At 38.2% G+C, this 26,151-nt stretch overlaps 1 protein-coding gene, 1 long non-coding RNA gene and 1 pseudogene across 2 annotated transcripts in view; 2 read left to right on the top strand and 1 right to left on the bottom strand.

Moving 5' to 3' along the window:
• The window catches only part of LOC131663734 (rhodopsin-like), a 409,861-nt gene that overhangs the window by 334,260 nt on the left and 49,450 nt on the right, over positions 1–26,151 (top strand). The window lies entirely within an intron of this gene.
• Positions 14,812–16,272, bottom strand: LOC131663740 (hydroxysteroid dehydrogenase-like protein 2; annotated as a pseudogene).
• On the top strand, positions 20,327–20,879 carry LOC131663747 (uncharacterized). Its single transcript, XR_009301875.1, has 3 exons — positions 20,327–20,430; positions 20,586–20,744; positions 20,814–20,879. It is a non-coding gene; the product is annotated as an uncharacterized LOC131663747 (long non-coding RNA).

Genomic DNA, 26,151 nt, shown 5'->3' with positions numbered 1-26,151 from the left:
CATTCCTAATGAATATGAAAGTTCAGATGGAGATTCGGACGGTGATCCAAATGAAGATACATTATCAAATGAATTACCATCAGGTTCTTACGAACATGTTAAAAGTACATACACAAGTACTCAGAAATTGTTGGAACCGAATCATAAGTACAGTTGGAAAAATGATGCTTTGAATGATATTTCTCCGCATGTCGAGAGCAACTTCAATATTTCACCTATTTCATCATTGCAATCCAAAAATGCTTTTGAGTTGTTTGAGGTTTTCTTTTCGAAATCAATGAAAAACCATATCATTGAAGCCACTTCTGAAAATCATTTTGATTTATGTATGGATGATCTAGAAAAATTTATTACAATCATAATGATTACTATCTTCAATTCTAGAAAAAGTATTCGTGATTACTGGTCAAAAAAGCGAATACTTCAGTGTCCAGTAATTGCGGAACTTATGTCTAGAAATAATTTCGTTGCCATAAAAAAGAACATACGATTCTATAAACTTCAAGAAACTGATCAAAATGATAAAGTCTGGAAGGTTAGAACTCTGTATGATATGTTTCGTGAGAATTGTATGCAATTTGGTTTCTTTGACTATAATTTATCAATAGATGAGATAATGGTAAAATACTTTGGTAGGTTTGGTATCAAGCAATGTATAAGGAATAAACCCATTAGATTTGGAATAAAAGAATGGGCAGTCTGTTCTTCTGATGGGTATATATATGATCTTGATATTTACACTGGTAAATCAGGAATCGATGAACGAAATCCTTTAGTTGCCGTTGGTTTAGGGTCTAGAGTGGTGATAAAGTTACTTTCGAATTTATTAGAAAAAACACAGAGAGAAGAACTGAAAAAGTATCATATTTATTTTGACAACTTTTTCACAAACCCAGATCTTATGATTCATTTGAAAAAAAATGGTTTATCGGCGACAGGAACTGTTCGGCATAATCGTGTGAAAGTGAAAGTCGAAATGCCAAAAAAAGCTAAAAGAGGATACACTATTTCAATGCATGAAGTGAATTCAAAATTGAATTATATTACAGTTATGGACTCAAAGCCAGTATCGATTCTCTCTTCGAAATATGGAAATGAACCAAAAGTTGAAATGCAGAGATGACAGGAATCATCGAAAAAATCTATTCTTTTTCCTCATTGTTTCTCTATGTATAATGAACACATGGGTGGCGTCGATCTACATGATCAACACTGTAATGCTTTGATGCCTACAATTCGAAGTAAGAAATGGACATGGTGCCTTGTATTACGGCTCATCCAAGCATCCTTAGCAAACGCTACAGTGATTTACAATAAGTTACATCCAGACGAAAGAAAAGGTTCCAAAGATATTGTTCAAGAAGTTTGTGAATATTATATTGACAAGTTATCTTCCAAACGTCCCCCCAAACGACAGAAACAGAGTGAAACTTCATCCCAAGAACACGTGATGAAACATGGGAGTCTTAGGAAATGTGGAATTTCAACATGTCGGACAAGAACGGAATGGTATTGTGAGAAATGTTCTATGCCTGTTTGCAAAAGTCATAAAGAAGGACATGGCAATGAACAATAATTCAATCCCACCGATTATATTTACAATAATTCATGCCAATATTTATGGATAAATACAATAATTAGCTTCATTTTATACGATTTTTTGAAACACTCTCAGGAGGCCGAATGTTTCTTCCTTCATTACAATAACTAATTGGCCTCTGACAGAAAAGTGTTATATAGGTTTTCGTCTAAACTTTACCCCCAGAATCGATTTCCGCATTCAGATTTTGAAAATTATAAATTTTTTTATAATTTGTTTAAATAGTTTGTTATAAACAATTGCAAATGACATAAGAAAAAATATATATATTTTATTTTTCACTTATGCAAAGGATAGCACAGTTTATTTTTTGCTATTCCAGATAGATTTTGCTTGGGACTTGACATGGTCACTTTTTCTCCCCAACATGCAATTGTTTATTCCTACGTTACACTAACAAATTGAATTCTGACAAAAAAGTGTTATATAGGTTTTCGTCTTGATTTCACCTCCAGAATCGATTCCCGCATTTAGATTTTGATAATTATGAATTTTTTTGTAATTTGTTTAAATAATTTGTTATAAACAATTGAAAATAACATAAAAAAAAATACGTATATTTTATTTTTCACTTATGCAAAAGATAGCACAGTTTGTTTGTCGCTATCTCAACCAGTCTTAGCGTGGGCTTTAATGGGTTAATTTGGGATCGTTGGCTTTCTGTAAAAGATCAAGGAATAATGTTATTTAATATAGCTTAAATTTTACCATCAATATTTTGTAAATTAGAACTCCAGATTAAATTACCCAATTTTTCATGATTAATTTTGAATCACGTAATATATAGATATATTCAAGCAATTTTTGAAATGAACAAAACAAAGAAAAATAAATAAATAAATTTCTTTACCTTTATATATAAATTATAGAAAAATTTTAAGTAGACGCACATATGTAAATGTTAAATAATTTTTAAATATATTTTAAATAAATTCAGATAAAAACATTATAATATTGTAAAAAGCTTCTTACAAAAAAGATGATAAATGCTCTCAGAGAAAAATTTCCTTTGAGCGAAGTCATCAACTAATCGCGTAAATTATACTGCCTAGCAAACTGATGAAAAAATAGATTGAGAGAAAAGCTATTAAAGTAATAATTACGATGAATAATTTTTTTTTTTTTTTTTTTTGATGGGAGAGGAGGGGAAAATCCTCGAAAGGACACCTACTGAGATAGAGTAGTGGGTAGTGCCGGATTTTTACCGGCTAAAAACCCCTCATCGGCGATTACCAACCCGGAGGTAATTATGAGTCAAGAAAGGGGAGGAGGTCACTCGGTGCAATCAGTGATGAGAATCCGATGAGGCTACAAAAAATTTCATTTTCATGAAGTTGTATGTCATCTATATCGTTTATACAACTATGCCCAAGATTCTCAGTCGGCAGTCAGCCATTGTATTTCTCGTTCCGGTTCCAATGTTTGTTTATATTTTCAAAATTCGTTCGGCTTTATGAGTCACGTTTGGCATTTCCAATAGTAATAGGTACGTAATTTTTATAGTGCGACTGAAAAATCGTTATTAGAGGAACTAGCAAGTTTGAAGAAAAAATGTAAGACAAATAAAATTAAAAAATAAATCAGTACTTATTGTAGGTGCTGAAGGTTCGGGCTGTCCATCGTCTTTATATTTAGCTAGTGTAAGTATTGTTCACATAAGTATTTTTAATTACGATGACATAAAACTCAAAATATTTATCAAAAATTGTGAAAATTAAGTATTTAGAATTAATAAATTGTGTTGTTATTTTCAGTAAATACTCTTTATGCCTCAACACATCCTGAGTATTCAGCATATTTATATTTAGTGCGACGATTACCGAAAATCGTTAGACTCGCGAGAGGTAAATGAGCGGCTAAACGAGAGGAGCCGCGTTCGGTTCGCGAGGGGCAATGACCGGGAGGGGAGGCTCCGACCGGCAGTATGACTGTGCTACTCAGTCCGCCCGAGCGTATCTAACCTTTGTTCCCGAGCCGTTCCAAGTTTTTCGTGCGTTTTTTGCTGGTGACATTGCGAACTTGAGTGCGTGGGTGGGTTAGCAGCAGCGATAGCAGCAGCTATATCGGCGGCAGCCCCAGCAGCAACAGCAATTGAGCGGCAGCAGCACAACAACAGCAGCAACAGCAATCGAGGCGGTGCAGCAAGTAGCGGAGCAGATTATTAGCAGCGTGTTAATCGGATACGGTTGGCCACCATATCCTCGTCGTTCTTGCGGTAGGTGCACCTCTTCCCCTTTTTTGTTATTATAATTTGCGTGCGATCCTGCGCAGCGTGCGCGAGGAAAATTAGTAGTTGCGTGCGAGCGGTTAGTTCGAGGTAATCGCGGTTTTCTCTCTCTCTCTCATACGGCGTGCATTGTTATTCGCGCAAGCGTGCGCAAGACTCTCAGCAAAACCCCCGTGTAGTTAACTTGCATGAATAAAGCGAACGTTAGCCTTTATTTGATCTAGTAATCATTATTGTGTCATTCCTTTGTCCGGAGGTCGCGTCAGTATTTGTTTACGTTTGATTCGAATTCGCCGGTTGCGTAGCACGAATCGTGCGAATTCCGGTAGACACGAATCGACAACTTAGGTTCCAGCGGCGGCCGCACGAGCGCTACTAGTAAGGGCGACAGCGCCGCCAAGCGGCGAGTTGGGGGAACCCAGCTCGGAATAGTAAGGAGACTCTGCGCAGGCGCACTCCGAGGCAAGGTAGGTTGCTGTGCTTCGAGCACAGAGATAACAAGGCTTCGTCTAGTCGTAATAAAGGCACTTTTAAGAGATTATCGACCAAACGGCAGCCTGTTACATGGCGCCCAACTGAATTAGGACTCACACACGAGGGAAATTGCACAAAAAGAGAGAGCGACGCGCGGGAGAGAGAGACGTTTGCGCGCGTGCGTAATAAGGTGCGAGCGGGTAAAATAACGCGTGGCTCGTTCGGTACGTGCTCTGCGGTAGGGGAAAGACGCCTCTCCGACCCAATAACACCTGGTTTTGTGAGCCGAGAGCACACTAACCCCAGGGGTCGAAGAGACGTCCGGAGTCGCTCTAACGCGAATAAAAGAGGTGACAAATAGTATTTCGGTTAACTTTTTGCTTTTTTTAAGTGTTTACACACACGTTAAAGTAATTAAGTGGGGGTAAGTCACCGAGCGACAGTACCAGCAGAGCGCGCAATTGGGGTGTGTGTAGGGTTAGACTTACTAACCCGGTGGAGCTAGCAAACAGTTAGCCTCCACCTATAGGCAGGTAGTTGCGAAGTGGAAGTTCGTACTTCCTTAGAGTACGCGACACCTGCACACACCCACAAGCCACGCGTATTGTTGCCTTGTAATTAAAGGCGTATTTGGGTAGTTGGCGATAAAAATCGCAACACCCCGCTCGCGCCTTGGGCGATAGGAGGCGGTAGTGGTCGACTAGGGAAATTAACCTCAACCGTCACCTACGCCCCAGCATAAGCGACATGGAGGATACCGCCGACGCGATAACCCGGTGGGCTTCGGAACTGCCTTCGACACAGCTGGACAGATACCTGACGCAACTGGAGTTGCGCACAGATGGTCCCAAGCTGATGCAGGCAGTTCGATTAGCGTATTGGTTGCTAGGCGAATATATCGACCTAGACTTCCAAGGAGCGGCGTTGGATAGGGAGGCCACACAACGCAGGCGAAGGAGCCGAGAGAGGTGGCTGGAGTCCAGGCGACAAGAGTTAGAAGCAGCTGATGCCGAGGATCTTGTCGCCCACCCACTCATGCTGTTATATAGAGATGAGGTGGTAGAGGCGAACCTGACGCGGACTCTCGCGGTCTACGACAACTTAGAAGAGGAGAGTCAGAGCGAGACGGGGGAGCGAGAGCCCGCAGAGGAAGGAGGGACCGGCGAGGTCAAGGGGCCCACGGAGGGGGTCAGTAGTGAGCACAAGGGCTCCACCGGATCGCCGGATAGGCGAAGAGCCCGTCGTTTCGAGAACGCGGAGCTACAACCTCCAGAAGAAGAGGAAGAGCGGTGCGTGACCGAACGACTAAAGGAAGAGATCGAGCGCAACCGGGTCGGGATAAACCGCATATTAGAGATGCTGGAAAGACACGACCAGGTATGCGCGCGGTGGAGCGACCAGGTGACCGCTCTGCAGGTGGAGGTCCAGCAGTTAACGAACAGGGACCCCACCAATCGACGAACCGTCATACCAGAGCGGCCCCGGAGGACCGTGGACTTCCAGTCCACGTATACGTGCCACTACGACCCAAGGGTACCAGGAAGTACCCCGGAACCCCAGCGACCGACCCCTGGCGAACCTCGAGAGGCTCCCCAAAGGCAGGTGCCTTCAAGGACGGAACAGCCACCAAGAAGAGGACCAAGAGACGCCGACATGGGTGAAGATCAGGCGATCCCGGAAGGATCCGCCTGGTATGACGCTAATGCGGCGTCGGGGTACTATGCGACTCGGGACGCGGGTAGGATTGTCCGAGGATGGAAGCTGCGATACTCTGGCACGGCTTCAGAGTGCGTAGACACCTTCCTATCAAGACTGGAGGATCTACGCACGGGCTCAGGGCTAACGGACGGCGAAATCTTGTGCTCGGTATCAGAGCTCCTCGAAGGCGTTGCGAGGACCTGGTACGAGCTTAACAAGTTCAAGTGGAGGAGTTACGCCGACTTCGTGGCAGGCGCTCGACGTTGGTTTGGGTCGAGTGAGCTGCAGCAACAAAGGTTGCTGCAAGAGGCCCAAGCCCGATACCAGGAGAAGGGAGAGCTGGTGCGAGAATATGCCTGTCACCTCCTCTTCATGTTAGCCCAGCTACGACCACCGTTACCAGAGCAGAGGCAGTTAGATTTGTTGTATGCAAATCTCCTACCCGCCATCCGGATGCAGCTGCGGAGGAATGCGTTCTCCAACGTGGACGAATTCCATGCCCGGGCGACTGAGATCGAGACCGCCTTGCGAGACGACGAGCGCCCGAGGACCAGGCTGGAGCCAACGTCCACGTTGTACCCCGAGCATATGGGGGTGTCAGCTAAGGCACCACCGCCCCGGGCAGGACCCCGAACAGCGGCCATGTCCAACAAGCCTCGGGGTAGGGAACAGCTGCAACCCGAGTCACCGGTTAAAGCCCCGGCCAGGAAACCCGAGGACCGGCCCACAATCGCCGCAACGCAGGCGACAGACCGTTTTGAGGATCTGTCGTCGCAAATTGCGACCCTGCGACGAGATATGGACCGGTACTTTAAGGAGAGGAAGGCTAACTCTCCCAGGCGGCCGAGGGGTCGGCCGCAAGAAAAGGGGAGGAATAACCCCCCCCCCCAGGGTCTCCTGGCCAGCGACGAGAGGGTCAGCGGAGGAAAATAGACTACTCCCAACCGATTAAGTGCTCGTCTTGTGGCAAACTAGGCTTTACCAGAAGGTACTGCCCGGATTGCAACAAGGGAAACGGGCAGGGAAGCGGAGGACGGAGGTCCCCTCCGCGTCCCCAGTAAAGGTGACCTCTCGTCGCGGGTCGCTGGAACGGGGCAGGGGCCTGCCAGCGACCCCAGGGTTCAGGAAGGTCTCGCCAGGGATATCGGACCCTACGAGACCTGGCAGTGCGGTGGCGTTGGAAGCGACAGCGACCGAACAGATGCCTGATCTGGGTAACCGGGCATTTTGTATCCTCGAAGGGTACGGAGGCCGGATTCAGGTGGTGGAGCAGGGGTTTGAATGGGTCGAAGAGGAGACCGTCAGACCCAAAAGCTCCAGGAGACCACCGGACACTCCAGGGGATACGCCGGCGACCCAGACACCTGCGGATGAGAGCACGTCGATGCGAGTAGCGGCTGCCCAAGGCAAGAAGAGCCGTGAAAGCCTTCCGTCCACAGAGGGGAGAGAGATGGCGAAAGCTCCCTGCAGGTATAGACCCGAGGATGAGACCAGATGGTGGCTTCAGGTGGGGATAGGTGCCTACAAGTTAAGGGCACTCTACGACACCGGGGCCTCATCGACGGTAATGGGTCAACTCGGGCTTAGGTTAGCATCAGACATGGGGTTGGGTCTGGACGTCACGCGTGCGGGAGAAGCGAAGCTCGCCGACGGTCGCCCATGTCCCATCTTGGGTCATGTGATTTTCCCCTTCACGGTAGGGGGAATCACAAAAGATGTAAGGGTCGCTATAACGCCACTGCTGTCTGATGACTGCTATGTCGGCGCGAATTTCGTAAGGGAATTCAGCGCCAACCTGAACCCTGACACGGATCAGCTGTACTTGGCGAAAGCCAAAGTGGCGGTACCGTTGGAAGTGGCAAGCGTCACTGGTACGTCGTGCCTCGCACCCGTAGGCCTGGTAGAAGCCACAGAAGCACAGCGTCAAGAAATGGCTAGCCTCGTCGACGGATTAATTCCAGACGGAGGCGAGTGTTTAGGCTGTGCTGTGGGGGTCGAGCATGAGATAGACATCGGAGATGCTCGACCCTGTAAACAGAAATACTACCCGGTCTCCGACAGGGTGCGAGACGAAATGCACGCGCTGGTCAAGGCCATGCTGGACAACGACGTCATTGAACCAGCAACCAGCGGGTGGTCAAGTCCAGTGGTGATGGTTAAGAAGGCAGATGGCAAATACCGGTTCTGCGTAAATTACCAGAAGGTAAACGCAGTAACCAAGCCGGACGCCTATCCATTACCCTTCATGAGCGACATCCTGCGAAGGATCAGGGATGCGAAGTTCATCTCGACACTGGACTTGAGTAGCGCGTACCACCAGATACCTCTTAAAAAGGAGTCGCGCCCCATTACGGCGTTCACAGTCCCCGGCCTGGGGCATTTTCAGTTCAAGAGAATGCCCTTCGGACTGTCTTACGCCGGCGCGACCTTCCAGAGGTTGATGGACAGAGTGATTGGCCCGGATTTAGATCCTTTTGCTTTTGCTTACCTCGACGACGTGATTATTATCTCGCCGTCTTTTGAGGAGCATAAGCGACACCTGGGATTAGTTTTACAACGAATCCTGGATGCGGGCCTCACTGTGAATAAGACCAAAAGCCACTTCTGTAAGTCGGAAGTCAAGTACCTGGGGGTCCTAGTGAACCGTGAAGGGGTAAGGCCAGATCCAGAGAAGATCAAGCCAATCATGGAGTACCCAGTACCACGGACGATCAGACAGGTGAAGCGATTCATGGGGATGATGTCGTGGTATCGTCGCTTCATACCCGACTTCGCAACCGTCGCTGAGCCGATAAACCGCCTGACGAAGAAGAGCATCCCGTTTGCGTGGCAGCAGGAACAGGAGCAGGCTTTCGAACGGTTACGAGACGCAATGGTCTCGGCACCGATCTTGCAGTCACCAGATCCCAGCGCGCAGTTCGTGTTACAAACGGACGCGAGCGATAGTGGGATAGGCGCGGTGTTGACGCAAGAAATCGATGGACAGGAGCGCGTAATTGAGTACGCCAGTCGCTCCTTAAACAGTGCGGAAAGGAACTATACAGTCTCCGAACGAGAGTGCCTGGCAGTAGTATGGGCTATCGGGAAGTTCCGGCCCTATGTTGAGGGGCACCACTTCAAAGTCATCACCGATCATAGTTGCCTTAAGTGGCTCCACAGTATGAGGAATCCTACAGGAAGTCTAGCGCGTTGGGCGTTAGCACTACAAGGGCATGTGTTCGATATCGAGTATCGAAAGGGAGACCTCAACGTGGTGCCAGACGCTTTATCTAGGGCCTATGAGGAGGGGGTGGTAGAAGTGGGTGCCATGACTCATCAACCGGAAACTGCCGATGCCTGGTACCTTTAAAAGTATAGAGAAGTATGCCAGGATCCACATTCTCAACCTACCTGGAAGGTAGTCGGAGGGAGATTGTATCACTACAATCCGACTGAGGAGAGCGAAGGGTCCATCGACAACGAGGAAGCCTGGAAGCTAGTGGTTCCTGCCGAGAAGAGGCATCAGGTACTCGAGGAGGTGCACGATGCGCCAGCAGCGGGACACCAGGGGAGAGAACGGACGTTCTCCCGGGCTAGACACCTGTATTTCTGGTCGAAGATCAGGTCAGAGAGTACGTGAGGAGTTGCCCGGTATGTCAGCAATGCAAGGCGGAACAAAGGCCGCCTTGCGGGCTGATGGGTCGTCGAGAGGTCTCGCGACCCTGGCAGGTGGTGGCCAGTGACATTACTGGCCCTTTCCCAAAGAGCTCGAGAGGGTTCGAATATATTTTGGTCTTTTTAGACCTGTTCACTCGGTGGATGGAGTGTGTACCCGTACGTAAGGCCAATGGAAGGACCATTGTACGGGAATTGCACGAGAGGGTGGTAACCAGGTTTGGGGCGCCAGAGATATTTCTTTCGGACAACGGGACCGAATTTAAAAATCAAGAGGTCGATGCCTACCTGTCGAGGAATGGCATCCGGCGCGCCCTTACCCCAGTTTACCACCCACAGGCAAACCCCACAGAGCGAGTGAACAAAACCCTCAAGGCCATGCTCATATCGTACGTGGAGCGGGACCATAAGAGAAATAGAAATAAATAATATAAAAAACATACCCAGATGGTCCATTAATTTTATAAACTGACAAAAGTATGTTCACATTTATAATACGATTATTGTTCATCTTCAACTGAATAATCACTATTGAATCCATCTGAGCCATCCTCTTCTATATTTTTGCCTTCTTCCCCACCTTCATTATTATTATTGTTGAGAACGTTTTGTCGTTTATTATGAATCCTATTCCTGACTCTCGCGATCATGTGAGCGTCAGGTATAAATGTTTCTACTTTTTTATTACAATTTCTTGACGCGAGCATTTCTTTAATCATTAAAATTGAACGCGTCGAAGCCAAACTTAATTTATTTCTCCAGTTGTTTCTTATGTACTTGTCTTTGGACCAAATACGTTCTGGTTATGCGTTACTGTGAGGAGTACAGAGTACACTGAGCGCAAAATGAGCTAGTTCTGTATATGGGCGAAACCCAGATTCTTCCTGAATGTCTCGTACAGCGAACCAAAAATAATCAGTCCTTACGTTTTCCGGTAAAGCGTTAACAAAATCTTGCTCGTTATGAACTAATAAATCCCACTCCATTGCTATCATTTCTTCAATCCCTTCAGGAAAGCAACGGGGAAATTGTTGCATAAGTGTATGGATGACATTGGGATTATTAATGTGGTAAATTTCCGACAAAGCATTCTGTGGTAACAGGGATTCAGTACATTTATATCTGACCCAAGGCAAAAAAAGTAGACTATACCAATGAGTAGCCAGTTGAATCAATGATTGTCTTATTCTACCCATTACGTGCGCATATTCTTCTTGAGGTAAATCTGCACCTGAAATATAGTAAATGATATTAAAGAATACAAAAAATTGAATCATATTAGTGTTTTATTATATTATTATATATTATATTGTAGTTTTAGTCGGAAATAACGTTATTGATAGCGCGTGATAATTATATGGAACTTAAAACATACTAATACGACGAGCTTCATTGCCAATTCGCATGTCGTCGTAGGGCAAAAAATGATTAGGATCTTGTAATCAATATACATCAAGTCAATATTTTCAACGTAGTCATGTTCCATGTAACATAATACTACGTCTTTAAAATCAGCGCAAATTCTATTAAAAATTTCCGGAAGAATGACTTCTTCAGTCTGCAAAAATCCATTAAAATCTTTGGGGACTTCAAGAATAAAACATATAAAAGCAATACAACATTGAATTGATGGTGACCTCAGCCTTTGAAGTAAATCATTTGCTGCAGCATTCTTTAGTGCAAATTCTGCTAAAGTAGCATCGATAGCCATTATTTGTTCAGTCATTCGGTATAATGATGGCAATCCTGTCAGCCAACGAGAATCAACGAACCGTAAAAGTCTATGGGTATCTAAATTGAACTGTATCTGATGATGTAGTAGACGATGTAATCGTTTTGCAGATACAAACCAATTATAAACATCTTTTAATAAATGTAATATGACTGCAAAATACGTTTCCATAAAGTGCTTCGTGCATAAGTGAGCACCATGACACGGGCAAGTTATGTGATTGATACCCTCGAAGTTGTCGTATAATCTCTGACGAACTGAATTATTTACACCAATCATGGTATTGCATCCATCTGTACTTGATGCAACATAATCAGTTCGCCGAAGTGCAGGTCTATTTTCTTCTCTCGCATTTTGTTGGCTGAATAATGACTGTATAGTCAAATTATACAGCGATTCCGCCGTCGCATCACTATGCTCGTTATCATCTCTGTATATGGGAATAAAGTCCCACAATGTAGTTTTAATTTGATACGACCGATCATCAGCAAAGCGAAGAAGTAAGCATCCAGATTTATCGTTGAAAACTGACGTAGATTCGTCGAAAAGGGTTGCAAATTTCGATCTTGACAGCGTTCGAGCAATTTGTTGTTTGTGCACTGGAGCAACAATACACTGTAGAATTGTAGACATTGTTGTTCTCGTTAACTTAACATCCTGAAGTACACCTGGATAACGAGCAATTCTTTTTATCAATGGAAGTAGCGTGTCAATTTTTTTATAAGCTATTCCTTCATCCGAAAACCAAGTTGCAAGCAGGACTGTTATGGTGGCTTTTTCGTTATAAAATGCCTCTTCATCCAAATGTGGATCGAACTCAGAATCTATTGGAAGATTAATTTCTGCTACATTATTCTGATGAAGTTCAGATTTTTCATGTTCTATAACACTTCTAATATTCGAAATGAAACTTCTGCGGCATACTATACATCTAGTGCGAGTCAAGTCTAACATGTGCGGTCTCAACCATATCCATCGATCATTGAGACAGTGCCAATGCCACTGGTGATACTGGAAATGTCGACCTCCTGGTCGGTCGATAATTTCTTGAGGAGGTGGTTCGTACCGCTCAGGTCCATGTCTGCGCAAATCATCATGTAGTCTAAAGTGACGACGAAAAGCACGAACGGTCGGTGTAGGAATATTTACATTTGCTGTGTGATTCATCCTACGTTACAAATATGCATGTATATAATGTGTAAATTTACAACACAAGAAGTAAATTATTTGCAGACAGAAAGTTTCACTCGAAACGATACAATTCAATATTTTCTTACGACTAAAATAATAGCATTGTTTGTTAAAAGTTTTTTTTTTAATTACCTCAAAAACTATAAACTCCTTACCTTTTTCTATTGGTTCTTCTTGCAATTAACTAAACAAAATAGTCTTTATATTTTATAATCTATAGATTAAGAAATTTCTAATACTAATATAATACGAGTATAGTTTTTTCACTACATAAATGCACAACACGTTTCTTTGATTAATTGTTAATCGAGTAACCTCTCTCGCTTTTTGTTTTTTCACACAACCAACATACAAAGATCAGTTTATAATTATTTTTTATTACTTAAACGTATAAATCTACGCGTTATTCCCCTAGTAACTTTACATAAAAAATTAATTAAAATCTTATTTGCAACTGTTAATAATTAATTCGATCAGTTCGTAATAAATGTATTTGCCAATTATACACTTTTAAAAATATTAGTCGCCTATCGCTCTGCTTGTGAACTTCTTTTGTTTTGGCAAGATTTTTTTGTAAGAGGGCAGGAGGGAGGAGGATGGAGAATAAGTTGTTTTTTTGTACATTAGATAAGATATCCATTGATAAATAGTTTTATAAAGATGAAAGCCAGATATCCATTAATAAACATATTTATAAAGATGAAGTAGCTTCTGATTCAGTCAAAGCTATTCGAGTACCTTATAATATAATATCATTGATTACATTAATCATTTTTTTTTATACTATCTTCCTTACTACCTCCAAAATTAAAATCCACATTCAAATCCCCAAAAATAATAGTGAATCTGAGTAGAAAAGGAATTGAACCTTTACCGAAAAATTTTGATGAGTACATTACGATACAAGTGCGGGAAAGTAGACTGTTGTCTCGTATGACGTTTACGTGCAAGCGTATATATCCAACTGTATTTTTTTATACGACGTGTGCAAAGTTCGATTACATCGACTGACAGAGCAAATAATGGCTATTGCTGTTACTTTAGCAGAATTTGCACCAAAGAATGCTGCAGCAAATGATTTACTTCAAAGGCTGAGGTCACCATCAATTCAATGTTGTATTGCTTTTATATGTTTTATTTTTGAAGTCCCCGAAGATTTTAATGGTTTTTTGCAGACTGAAGAAGTCATTCTTCCGGAAATTTTTAATAGAATTTGCGCTGATTTTAAAGACGTAGTATTATGTTACATGGAACATGACTACGTTGAAAATATTGACTTGATGTATATTGATTTACAAGATCCTAATCATTTTTTGCCCTACGACGACATGCGAATTGGCAATGAAGCTCGTCGTATTAGTATGTTTTAAGTTCCATATAATTATCACGCGCTATCAATAACGTTATTTCCGACTAAAACTACAATATAAAATATAATAATAAAATAAAACACTAATATGATTCAATTTTTTGTATTCTTTAATATCATTTACTATATTTCAGGTGCAGATTTACCTCAAGAAGAATATGCGCACGTAATGGATAGAATAAGACAATCATTGATTCAACTGGCTACTCATTGGTATAGTCTACTTTTTTTGCCTTGGGTCAGATATAAATGTACTGAATCCCTGTTACCACAGAATGCTTTGTCGGAAATTTACCACATTAATAATCCCAATGTCATCCATGCACTTATGCAACAATTTCCCCGTTCAGATGGATTCAATAGTGATTAATCAGATGGATTCAATAGCGATTATTCAATTGAAGATGGGCAATAATCGTATTATAAATGTACCATACTTTTGTCAGTTTATAAAATTAATGGACCATCTGGGTATGTTTTTTATATTATTTATTTTTATTTTGAAGAATGAGTGAAATTAAATGATATATATTCTATATTTTTTAGTTTATTTGCTGGTATAGTTCCTAGAGTGACCTGGATGTCAATAGGTGGATTTATTTTTTTTGGTATATATGAAAAGTCCAAGCTATTTTGGATTTCTAACTGGAAAGTGATTTTATAAATTGTTTGTACCTTCGTTCAATGTTTATTAGATTAATTGTTTTGGATAATTACAATTAATATTTTTATAATTTAATAAATTGCTTTAATATTTTAATAAAATTTTATAGATAAATATTCTGCATTGTTGCTGTACCCTAATTTAACCATTTTTACAAAACTTTGCTTATAAAAAGAATCAACATTGTTTGTAACTTTTCAGATTACAATTTGGATTTCAGACTGTCCATCAGTTTTTCTAATTCCATGGCCTTTTGAATATTTCCGGTCACTTTCAATTTTCCTATCATAAATGCAGTTGTTGCTGGTTTCAATTTTCCTGACAAAAAGATACAAGTTTACATTTGTTTCAATTTTTTATCTTACAAATAAATATGATTTTGATTTACCTGAAAACAGTAAAAAAAGTTTGCAGAATCCATTGTCAATGTAGCATCTGCAGGAGAGTTTGGCAGTTCACCTTTGCTAAGAGAGCCTTTGCCATTCTTCAGATCCAAATACCAAATTCCAGCTTCATCACCCGAAAATCGTTTGAAAAAAAAATTTAGTCTGGCAATTTAAGTCAAAGTTAAAATTCTATGTTATATAAATCTATCACCGACTTCTGGTGCTGTTATGGTTAAAAAATATCGTATCTTTAACATTAAACTGGAAGATAGCTCCAGTCTTGGTCACAAGTTCATTGCTCAAATTTTTGTCAATTGCAGCAAATATCATTTCAATTTTTCCACCACTTCCTTCACTTGCTTGACTTAATTTCTGATGCCATTGCACTTCTTTTTCAACCATTCTTGGGTCTATTTTATCTACATCTAGGAAGAAATCCAGCATAAGGTTATCAACATTTGCTATAAAAATAAAATTTGTTATTAAAAACAATATAATTCCACAAAATTAGCAATTTATAAGATATTGCAGACATGGATCACAAGCATACTGAACAAAATCACTAACACCTTCATTCTTCAATAGATCTTCATCCACGGAGAAATTGCCAGTCACATCTTTACTCTCCTTGCACATAATAGCATAAACATCATTAGCTAGAATTTCTGGTTTCCGACTAATTCTCGCTGATTCTGAATCTGCCAATATTTCCATGGCTGCAGTATGGTTAGCTGAAAAAAACAAAATAAATGAGTTTTAACTAAACTAATTATAAAAAAAATTAAGTTTTAAATATAATAATTAATACCAGTCTTAGGCCACAGAGCATTAACAGTAACTCCTTAATCTTTGAATTCCTTTGCCATACCAAGAACGCACATAGACATACCATATTTTGCTATTGTATAGGCAATATGATTCTTGAACCAGATTGGATGCATACTCAGAGGTGGACTTATATTGATTATGTGTGGATTTTTACTTTTCTACAGATGAGGTAGACAAAGCTTTGACCTATAAAATTATATTTTTTATAAAAGATATAAGAAACAAGACTCTTCAACCTACACTAGAAAAGTTCCTCTTGCATTAGTTTGATTCATGAGGTCATATCTCTTCATTTCAGTATTCAAAGTATCAGTCAGAGAAATTGCACTGACATTATTGACTAGAATATCAATTCCTCCAAATTCATCCACTGAATTTTTAACGGCATTGGCAACTTGAGTTTCATTTCTTACATCAACTATACATGGTAGAGCTTTTCCACCAACCTTTTCAACTACAAAGCATTCACATAATAAGTGTGAAATAAGATATTCACTAACAATATGTTTGAAATTTTTAAGTTCGCTTACCTTCATCAGCAGGTGATACTTCTCCTTTAATAGCACTTATTAATTTTGCTCATATAAACATCAAAGGGGCAGACACGATAGTACACTCAACCATAGGCGAAACAATCAGATCAATATCATTATTATAATGCAGTGTGAAAATAAATAAAGCTGAAGCAGTAGGAATGGTTCCATAGAGAAAACCGAAAGTGCTAAAATCAGATGTGTCGGTGGAATTTTCTCCAGCATTCAGTAGTATCACAGATTCTCTAATAACTAATAAAAGGACTAGAAGTTTAACAGAAATGAGAATTCTTGGTATTATTAATGCTACACCCTTGAACTTGTGAATTTTGCCAACCATCATGAGTTCAAGCTAAAAGAGAGCACTTGCTGAGAATGCATTTCCAAGGACTTCTAGAACTACTTCCAGCAAAGTTGGCAACTTATGACTGAATATGAGATTTCTAATGATTTCGAGAACAGTTATTCTAATGATTTAGATAACTAGTATATGATTTAAAGCAATCCCTTTGGCCATTGTGATATTGATGTTACTAAATATAAATATGCTGAATACTGAGGATGTATTGAGGCATAAAGAGTATTTACTGAAAATAACAACACAATTTATTAATTCTAAATACTTAATTTTCACAATTTTTGATAAATATTTTGAGTTTTATGTCATCGTAATTAAAAATACTTATGTGAACAATACTTACACTAGCTAAATATAAAGACGATGGACAGCCCGAACCTTCAGCACCTACAATAAGTACTGATTTATTTTTTAATTTTATTTGTCTTACATTTTTTCTTCAAACTTGCTAGTTCCTCTAATAACGATTTTTCAGTCGCACTATAAAAATTACGTACCTATTACTATTGGAAATGCCAAACGTGACTCATAAAGCCGAACGAATTTTGAAAATATAAACAAACATTGGAACCGGAACGAGAAATACAATGGCTGACTGCCGACTGAGAATCTTGGGCATAGTTGTATAAACGATATAGATGACATACAACTTCATGAAAATGAAATTTTTTGTAGCCTCATCGGATTCTCATCACTGGGTGCAATGAATAAGGCATATACCTCGCCTTTATATCTTTTGAGGTAGAACTTACTTATAGTTTGGCATTCGCTATCTAGTGGTAAAAGTTGGAAATACATCTGGTAAGAGGTGTATTTCCATGACAAATGAGTATTGTGACAACAGATCAATCTCCTCGATTTTGTTTAACTTTTTATCATAATTTCATAATCATAAAATATAACTTTTTACTACATATTAGATTTTAAATTATTTTTAAATATATTTTTAATAAATACAGATAAAAACATCATAGTATTGTAAAAAGCTACTTGAAAAAAAAATCATGAGAATAGATGATAAATGCTCTCAGAGAAAATTTTCTTCATGCAAAGTCATTAAACAATCAATTAAAAAATATACTGCCTAGAAAACTGATAAAAAATTAACTTAAGAGAAAAAGAAAAGCTATAAAGTAATAAGTAGATCTTTCTGAATTTTTTGTTTGTTTGAAGATAAGAAAATAAAGTCACAGCTAGCTGACACTGTTATGGTCCCCGAATCTTATATATTTACAATATTTTAAAATATCAAGTAAGATCAGACTTTCAAATGTTCTTGAAGCATGAAAGTTGTGTTGAGGTGAGAACATAGAATCACAGCCGCCTTATACTTTTATCATTTCCTAATTATTTTTTATGAGTTCCAACCTTATCTTGTGAGTATTCAGTATTTCACCTCAAAACCTTCAAATTACCTTGATAATATAGGTTGAAGTTAAAGATCTCAGGAAAAACTTTAAACAACTTTTCAAGAGTATTGTATGATCCAAAATATCTGTGAAATTATTTTTAAAATGTATTTTATACTAACAGGCAGGGTGTGCCTCGAACTAGAATTATATAAAGGTAGAAAGGTCACAAATCTAATTTATCGTACCTACAGGTCATTCTTCAAGATATAATAATATTTCGTGTGAATCAGTTCACTTTTATACTGCTAGCAGAATTTTGTTCAAATGCCGCCAACAGCGAATGCGATCTTGATACCGGAATTTGCATACGCTAGGACCAAAAAGTCTCAGAGTAGGTAGACATGGGTAGAAACTATATAGAAACTCAGCAAAGCAGTAGAAGAAATTTTGAAGATAGAGCCGTCTAAAAAGAAAGTGCAGCAGTATAAGAAAAAGCGGGTGAAAAACAGAACTACAGTTGAATGCAAAATTATCCGGCCAATCATAATTTTATAAATAGTATAAAATAACTTTCATATACCTTTATAAAGTACATTTATTGTGCTACATCATTACATAGTTAGATAATTCAATATAACAATCAATAATTATGTACAACAAAAACGAAAATTTTTGATACTTCATAAATATCCGGCCTAACAGCAATTACTCAGTATATGTACAAAAAACTTACAACTAAATAAAAGGATTTACGTTGTTCATCAATATTTAGTAGCCATACCCTTTGCAGATATCACGGTAGCACATCGGTGAGGCATCGATTCAATCAAATTTATAATTCGTTCTTGAGAGATATTTTGCCACTCTTCTTGAACTTTTTCCCACGAATCAGCTTTATTTGCACAAGTTTCAGTTCCTATTCTTAATTTTAATTCTTACCATAAGTGTTCTATAGGATTTACATCTGGAGATTGATTTGGCTACTCTAAAACTCGGACTTTTTTCTGATTGAAAACTTGTTGAAGGAGCTGTGATCGATGTTTTGGATCATTATTCTGCTAAAAGATCTATGCTCGTGGCATATTCTTACGTGTATAAGGCAGCATTACATCTAATATAATGTGCCTATACTTGGTAGAGTCCATAATGCCATCAATTTTGAAAATTGGACCAATGCCTTTCCAAGAGAAAGCTCCCCATAGTATGATGTTTCCGCCATCATGTTTTACAGTTGGTGTTTGATATTGTGGATCATTTCTAATACCTTTAGGTTGTTGAACATATCTTCTTCCATCGTTTCCAAATAAATTGATTTTAGTTTCATCCGAAAACAGCACTTTTTTCCAGTCCTCAACAGTTCAGCTCCGATTTTCTGTAGCAAATTCTAGTCTGGCCTTCTTATTTTTCTTACTGATCAATGGTTTTTTAAAGCCAACTCGTCAAAAAAGTTTCAGTCTTAGAGACACCGTACTTTGACTAATGTCAGCTACATTTTCTTCACATAATTCACGTGCAATAATATCAGCATTTTTCTTCACATATGAGCCAGCTTTTCTTTTATCACTTTTCCAATACACTGAGTCGTTTTTCTAGGTCGTCCAGGATTGCGTTTAGCTTCTACAATACCGGTAGTCTCAAGTTTTTTGAGTATATTTAACTATTGATTTTCCCGTAGCCAAAGTTGCTAATATTTCACGTGAAGTTTTACCATCATTGTGTAGTTTCAAAACCAATTCACATTTGTCTAATGACGTCCGTTTCGGCATCTTGGCGAATGATAACTGATCGGATAATACAGAATAAATAGTGTACTCAATGTTTACATATCACACAGAGCAAAACACATTATTTCCAGATTAATAAATACTTTTATAAATTTTGACCGGATATTTATGAAGTATCAAATATTTTTTTTTGTTATAAATAATTATTGATTGTTATATTTAATTATTTAACTATGTAGTAATGCAGCACAATAAATGTACTTTATAATGGTATATGAAAGTTATCTTTTTATACTAACTTCTATTTCAACCACAGTTGATTATAAAATTATGATTGGCCGGATAATTTTGCATGCAACTGTAATGTCGTTTTAAAATTTTGTAATTTCACTATGAATAGTGTGAAATAATATAATTCTTAAAGCATCTAGCTTTGGTTCATTTGGTCAAATTTCAAAGGCCAATGATGATTCGACTTGAAAATTTTCGTTACAGATATAAAATCTAAACAGTATATCTTTTATTTTTTAGATACCCAAAGTATTACTATAAAGTCAAACTGGCTTACCAAATGGGCCAAACTTACCCATCATTGGGTGCGTTGGATAGCAATGGCAAAAGAAAGGAAAAAGATCCTTGTGTAAGTTTATTTTACCCCATTACACTTTTATATAAATAACGAAACAATAAAAATAAAATAATAACATCAAATTTACAATATCATGAATAAAAATGCTATGTATTTGAATGAAATAGTTTAATTTATCATAATCAATGATTTTTTGTCAAATTTAGGCTAAATCATTAGATGGATTACACGGAATTCTAGATGGTTATCTAGTTACGCTAAGATAAATAAAAGGTAGTGTCAGACATCATAAGAAAGCATTAACAGATGAAGCAAATAAAATTAGCGAATTATTCTTAGAAGGAGATGACTTGCATAAAACTCAGGTATAATGTTATATTTATTATTAGTACCCCTCATTGCACAATAATTCGACAAAAATTGATGTGGAATAGGTGAGTCATCAAATTAAAACAAGTTCTCTTTATAAGTTGCGCAATGTTTCGCCACCCATGTTTGCAGTCTAATCAGGTATTAAATTTATTATACAATATATTAAATACAAAATATTAATTTTACAAATATAGCAAAAAACAATTAACACTTACAATACAAAATATTCGTCAAAATTCAGATAATCTCATTAGTGGAAACACAGTCACCTCGTCATAGTTTAAAATAAATGTTTCTTTTATATAAAACATTGTATTATATAATTAATGATCACAGAGAAAATAGTTCGAAGGTTTGTTCAATCTTAATAAAATGACGAATGATACTCAATTACAGTAGAGAGAAAACTATCATTTCAAATAGCAACGACACTGAAAGGGATAAAAGTGGGAGTAAGGATCTTATCAATGCAGAAAGTAATACTAATCTACTAATGTAAGATGGTCTTATAAATGGCAAAATACCAATATATTGAGAGGTAAAAAATTTTATAACTTCTTGTTTATTGATCCTATATCTAGTTTATTTTATATTCATTCAGAAATCCATCTTTTTTTAAGATCTTCTCTATCAATAATTCTATAATAATATTTTGAAAATCAAAACTATCACTTGGATCCTCAAAAATATTTTTCAGAACTGATATTAAAACATGTTCATCTAACTTTTTTGTTTCTGTAATTTTATCGATTGTTTTATTATTTTCGTTAATTCTAGTTTTTAACGATCGCTTACTTTCTCCAATATGAAAAAAGTTGCAGTCGTTACAATTAAATTTGTATAAAACTCCGATCTCTTGTCATTTAGAATTTCGATCTTTACCCAATTTAATCACATTATCTAATTTTTCCATTAAGGAAACATAAAGAATATTATATTTATTTTACGCTGGTTTACAATCATAATGAAAATCTTTAAAGAATGAGATAGAAACAGCTGTTATTGAACAGTTCAACTTAAAATTATATGCCATTTCTTCGTTTCGATTTCTAAATCTGTGAAATATCTTTCTTTTTGTAATACATTTTTCTATGGATTTTGCAGGTAATCATTCTACTTTAGAATATTAGTACTTTTGATTGAATTTTTGTGCAAAAATCTTCATGCGAAAGGAAAATAGCTCTTTTATATAAATTAGTTACAATACGAAGTCTGTTAAAAATGTATCGCGAATTTTGAATTTTCGCAGGTTACGTAAATTTGCTTTTTGATTTTTTTGTAGCGTTATGTTGGTACTCATGTCCCTTACTTATGCTGACAAGGTCGGCTATTTTGAATGTTTAGTTAATTTTTGACAACTGTTTTGCTTGGATGTGTTTTGGCTCGTCTTCGATTTATGTCTATTCTAAAATATGGATCAAAGAATCTGTATTAAATTTTGTGTGAAAAACAAAATAAAGTGCACGGACGCATTCGGAATGTTGACTGTGGCATATGGTGAAGCTATCTCGGATCAAAGCAACGTTTATCGATGGTACAAATTGTTCTCAGAGGGCCGAGAAGATATGAACGACGAACAATGTGCCGGACGCCCGAGCATGTCAACAACAGACGAAAACATTGATAAAATGAAGAAAATAATATTGGCCATTCGCCGAATAACTGTTACAGAAGTTTCTGAGGATCTAAACATATTAAATGGCTCATGCTATTCGATTTGAACCAATGATTTAGGCATGAGTAAGGTCGCCGCGAAATTCGTGCCAAAACTGCTCAATTTCGATCAAAAACAGCATCGCGTTAACATTGCTCAGAAGATGTTGAACTCGGTCCGTGACGACCCAATGTGTTCTAGAGGATCATAACTGGTGATGAATCATAAGTTTATGGTTATGATGTGGAAACCAAAGCTCAGTCATCCCAATGGAAGCTGCCGCATGAGCCAAGACCGAAAAAAGCGCGCCAAGTTCGGTCGAACGTGAAGGTTTTGCTCACAGTTTTTTTCGATTACAGAAGCGTGGTGTATCATGAGTTCTTGCCACAGGGTAGTACGATCAAGAAGAAATATTACCTGCAAATTAGGCGCAATTTCCGCGAAGCAATCCGCCAGAAAGGTCCGGATTTGTGGAAGAACGAAAACTGGCTTTTGCAGCACGATAACGCCCCTGCTCACACATCATTGCTTGTGTGCGAATATTTGGTCAAAAACAACACAGTAATGGTACCACAGCCACCGTATTCCCCAGATCTGGCCTTCTGTGATTTTCCCTGTTCCCAAAACTGAAGAGGCCCATGAAAGAACGACGCTACGCCACGATTGAGGAGATAAAGATGGCATCGAAGGAGGAGCTGAACAAGATCACAAAAAATGATTTTTTTAAGTGCTTCAAAGATTGGAAAAAACGTTGGCACGAGTGCATTATATCCGAGGGGGATTACTTTGAAGGAGATAAGATAGATATTCATGAATAAATAAATAATTGTTAAAAACATACAAAATTCGCGATTCTTTTTGAACAGGCCTTTATAGATCGATTAAGCTAATAGGAAACGAAATGACGTAAACGGCGAATAAAATTAACAAAGTTTAATCAATAAAAACTACAGTCTTTTATGGGCCGAAAGACTAACGCACACTAATAGGATTCACAATTAATTATTAATATTTGGTGAGAGAGAGAGAAAGACAGAATTCGAAAATTGCCGCGAAAACTAACGCTCGGCGCGAATACAAAAATTTAAGATCGCGATTGACAAAATACTTTCGAAAGTAGTAATAAAATAATTCGCGCAATAATAAAGGGAGGTGCATCTACCTTGCGGTGCAATTACGGTGATCAGCCGTAATTGTTGTTGAAGAAAATCAACGGTCAATAATAATTGGCTCCTCTAATTGATGAGCTGCGCTGCATCGCTCTCCAATCTGCTGCTATTTGCTGTTGCTATAATGCTGCTGCTTGCTGTCACTATAATGTTGTTGCATTCACGCACGTAAAAAATAGTCCTAGAAAACTTTAATAGAAACGGCGAATCACAGTACGAAACAAGTTGGCGGTATTCTCGCGAAAGCAGCTGAGACTTAACTGCCTATTTTCAAACTCTCGCGCGCCTTCTCTCTCTTTATCGTTCGAACAAACACGCTAGTAAGAGAATCGCGAACGGATCGATTAATTGAATCGACTACGGTTGCAGAATACAATTAAATGGTTTTTCTAATTTTTCAAACGATTATTTATCTATAAAAATTCGGATTTTTTATGTACATTTTTGATCTCTTGCCAATTTTAGGGAAAAATCGCAGGAAAATTTTGATGATGAGATTTTCTTGCTCTTTTCAAATCTTATCTAAATTACTGATTCAAAAGGTATTTACATCAAATATGACCTGCGTTTGAGCATTTTTCTCGAAAATTTATGTTTTTCTTCAAATGTTCTCTATAAATAACTCTCTAAGTTCAAATCATAGAAAAAAGTGCACACAAAAGAAAATATTCCTTTTTCTATATAGAATACTGTGGAATTTTCTCAGATTTTATTTCGAAAAGAAACATTTTTACTTGTTTTTTCTATATAAATGATGCAACAAAAAATGAAAAAAATTGTCTGAAAGATGAGGTATATTTCTTTACTTTTAAAAAATGAATTACATGTTGATAAAATTTAAAGTTCATGAAGTGTAATAGTCTTATTACGTTTCCGCACTGATAACTTTTTTGATTTAGCCATTGTCACCACACATCACAGAAATAGTTGTTGAAAGTTTAATCGTTCGCCATCGACTAGTTTATTTATAATCAGTGACACCAAAATATTTGAGAAGGTACTACATTTGATTAGATGAGCGTTGGGGTACCACATTATTTATTTGGAAACATTTGAGAATTGTTCAGCGAATTGTATCTACTCTGAACTAAATAAGCCTCTGGTTACTCTGTGTATACGTAAATGTAAACTCTTTCTTTCTCTCTCCATATATATATATATATATATAGGTAAAAATAATACTTTTTTAAAAAACCATGCGCACGATGGTAACCGATTTGGCTGAAACTTGGTATATATATTCTACACCACAAAAAAAGAAACTGCCTCAAATTTCAGCTCCCTAGTTCAAAAAGTACGTCCTCAGGACAGTTTCAAAGGTCAAAAAAGGCCTATTTTAGGCGTTTTTCGGCCTATATTCAAACCTCTTTCAAATCTCGAACTTTTGAGCTAGAGAAACGAGCGGGGTCGCATTTTTTTGTCTTTTCAAGAGATTTTCGACAAAGTAATATAAGTTATAGATATTTTAAATACCAAACAACCTAGAGGCTTCTAACTGCAGCGTGATTTTCACGACTTTTGCTCATCTTTCAAGACCTGTAGAATTGTTTGAACTCAATATTTTATATCTTATAATTACAGATTTGAATAGCTCTTGAAAAGACAAAGAAAATGCGATCCCGACCTTTTTTGCAGCTCAAAAAATATTACAGTTTACAGCCAGTCAAAATCAGTAAAATCACAGGCACATGGCGTTTTTAGTGATTTTCAAGTGATTTTTAAGGTGCGTACATCAAAACTTTTCGAGATGAAAAACTCTGGAAAACTTCGAAAAAATGCTCAAGAATAAGACAAAAAATGTTTGGTACTAGATATCGAATCCTATCATATGATTTATCGTCGCCACTTTTATCTATTTTTTTTACGTATTTTACGCTTTTTCCAAACTATAGTTATTTTTTTTAACTCTTTCACTGCGTAATTTTTTTCTATTTGTTACGTCTATCCATTAAAATGAAAAGTCGTGCTCTCTGTGTGACCGAATTATAATAAAATGAATGAAAAAACCCCGCGCAAAACCAATGGAAAAATACTTTCGGTTAATTTAAATCTTACACTGACAAATCGATAGTTCGTAACATACTGATCAAATGTCTCCATGGGTACCATATCCGGAAACTCGTTTTTTAGAGACAAATCAAGGGTGTTAGCTCCAAAAATACATAGTATACGTCTTAGCCATTTTAAGACGACAATGATATGCTTTTATTGAATGCATGTACATTGATTTATATTTTGTGGACATTTGAAAGTCGATGCACATATAAATACTCACAAATTCTTTCTCTGATCCGTATATCTCTTTGTTTTACGCGAAAGTGATAGTGTACGGTGACCCATTCTCAGCCGAATCCAGGATCAACGGCGTGGACGTGATGGGCGTCTGATCCCTGTGTGTGTGTGTGTGTGTGTGTGTGTGTGTGTGTGTGTGTGTGTGCGCGTGTGTGTGTGTGTGCGAGTGCGTATGTGTGTGTGTATGATTGTGTGTGAATATACATTCATTTAAATACATTACATTTAAATACATACATTTAAATGTAAGTCAGGGTTTTTTTTTTTTTTTTTTTTTTTATTATT

Source organism: Phymastichus coffea, unplaced genomic scaffold (assembly GCF_024137745.1).
Source record: "Phymastichus coffea isolate CEN01 unplaced genomic scaffold, Cenicafe_Pcof_1.1 PCOF00002, whole genome shotgun sequence".
NCBI lineage: Eukaryota > Metazoa > Arthropoda > Insecta > Hymenoptera > Eulophidae > Phymastichus > Phymastichus coffea.
The sequence above is the reverse complement of the archived record's forward strand: the minus strand, read 5'-3'. Positions and strand labels throughout refer to the sequence as shown.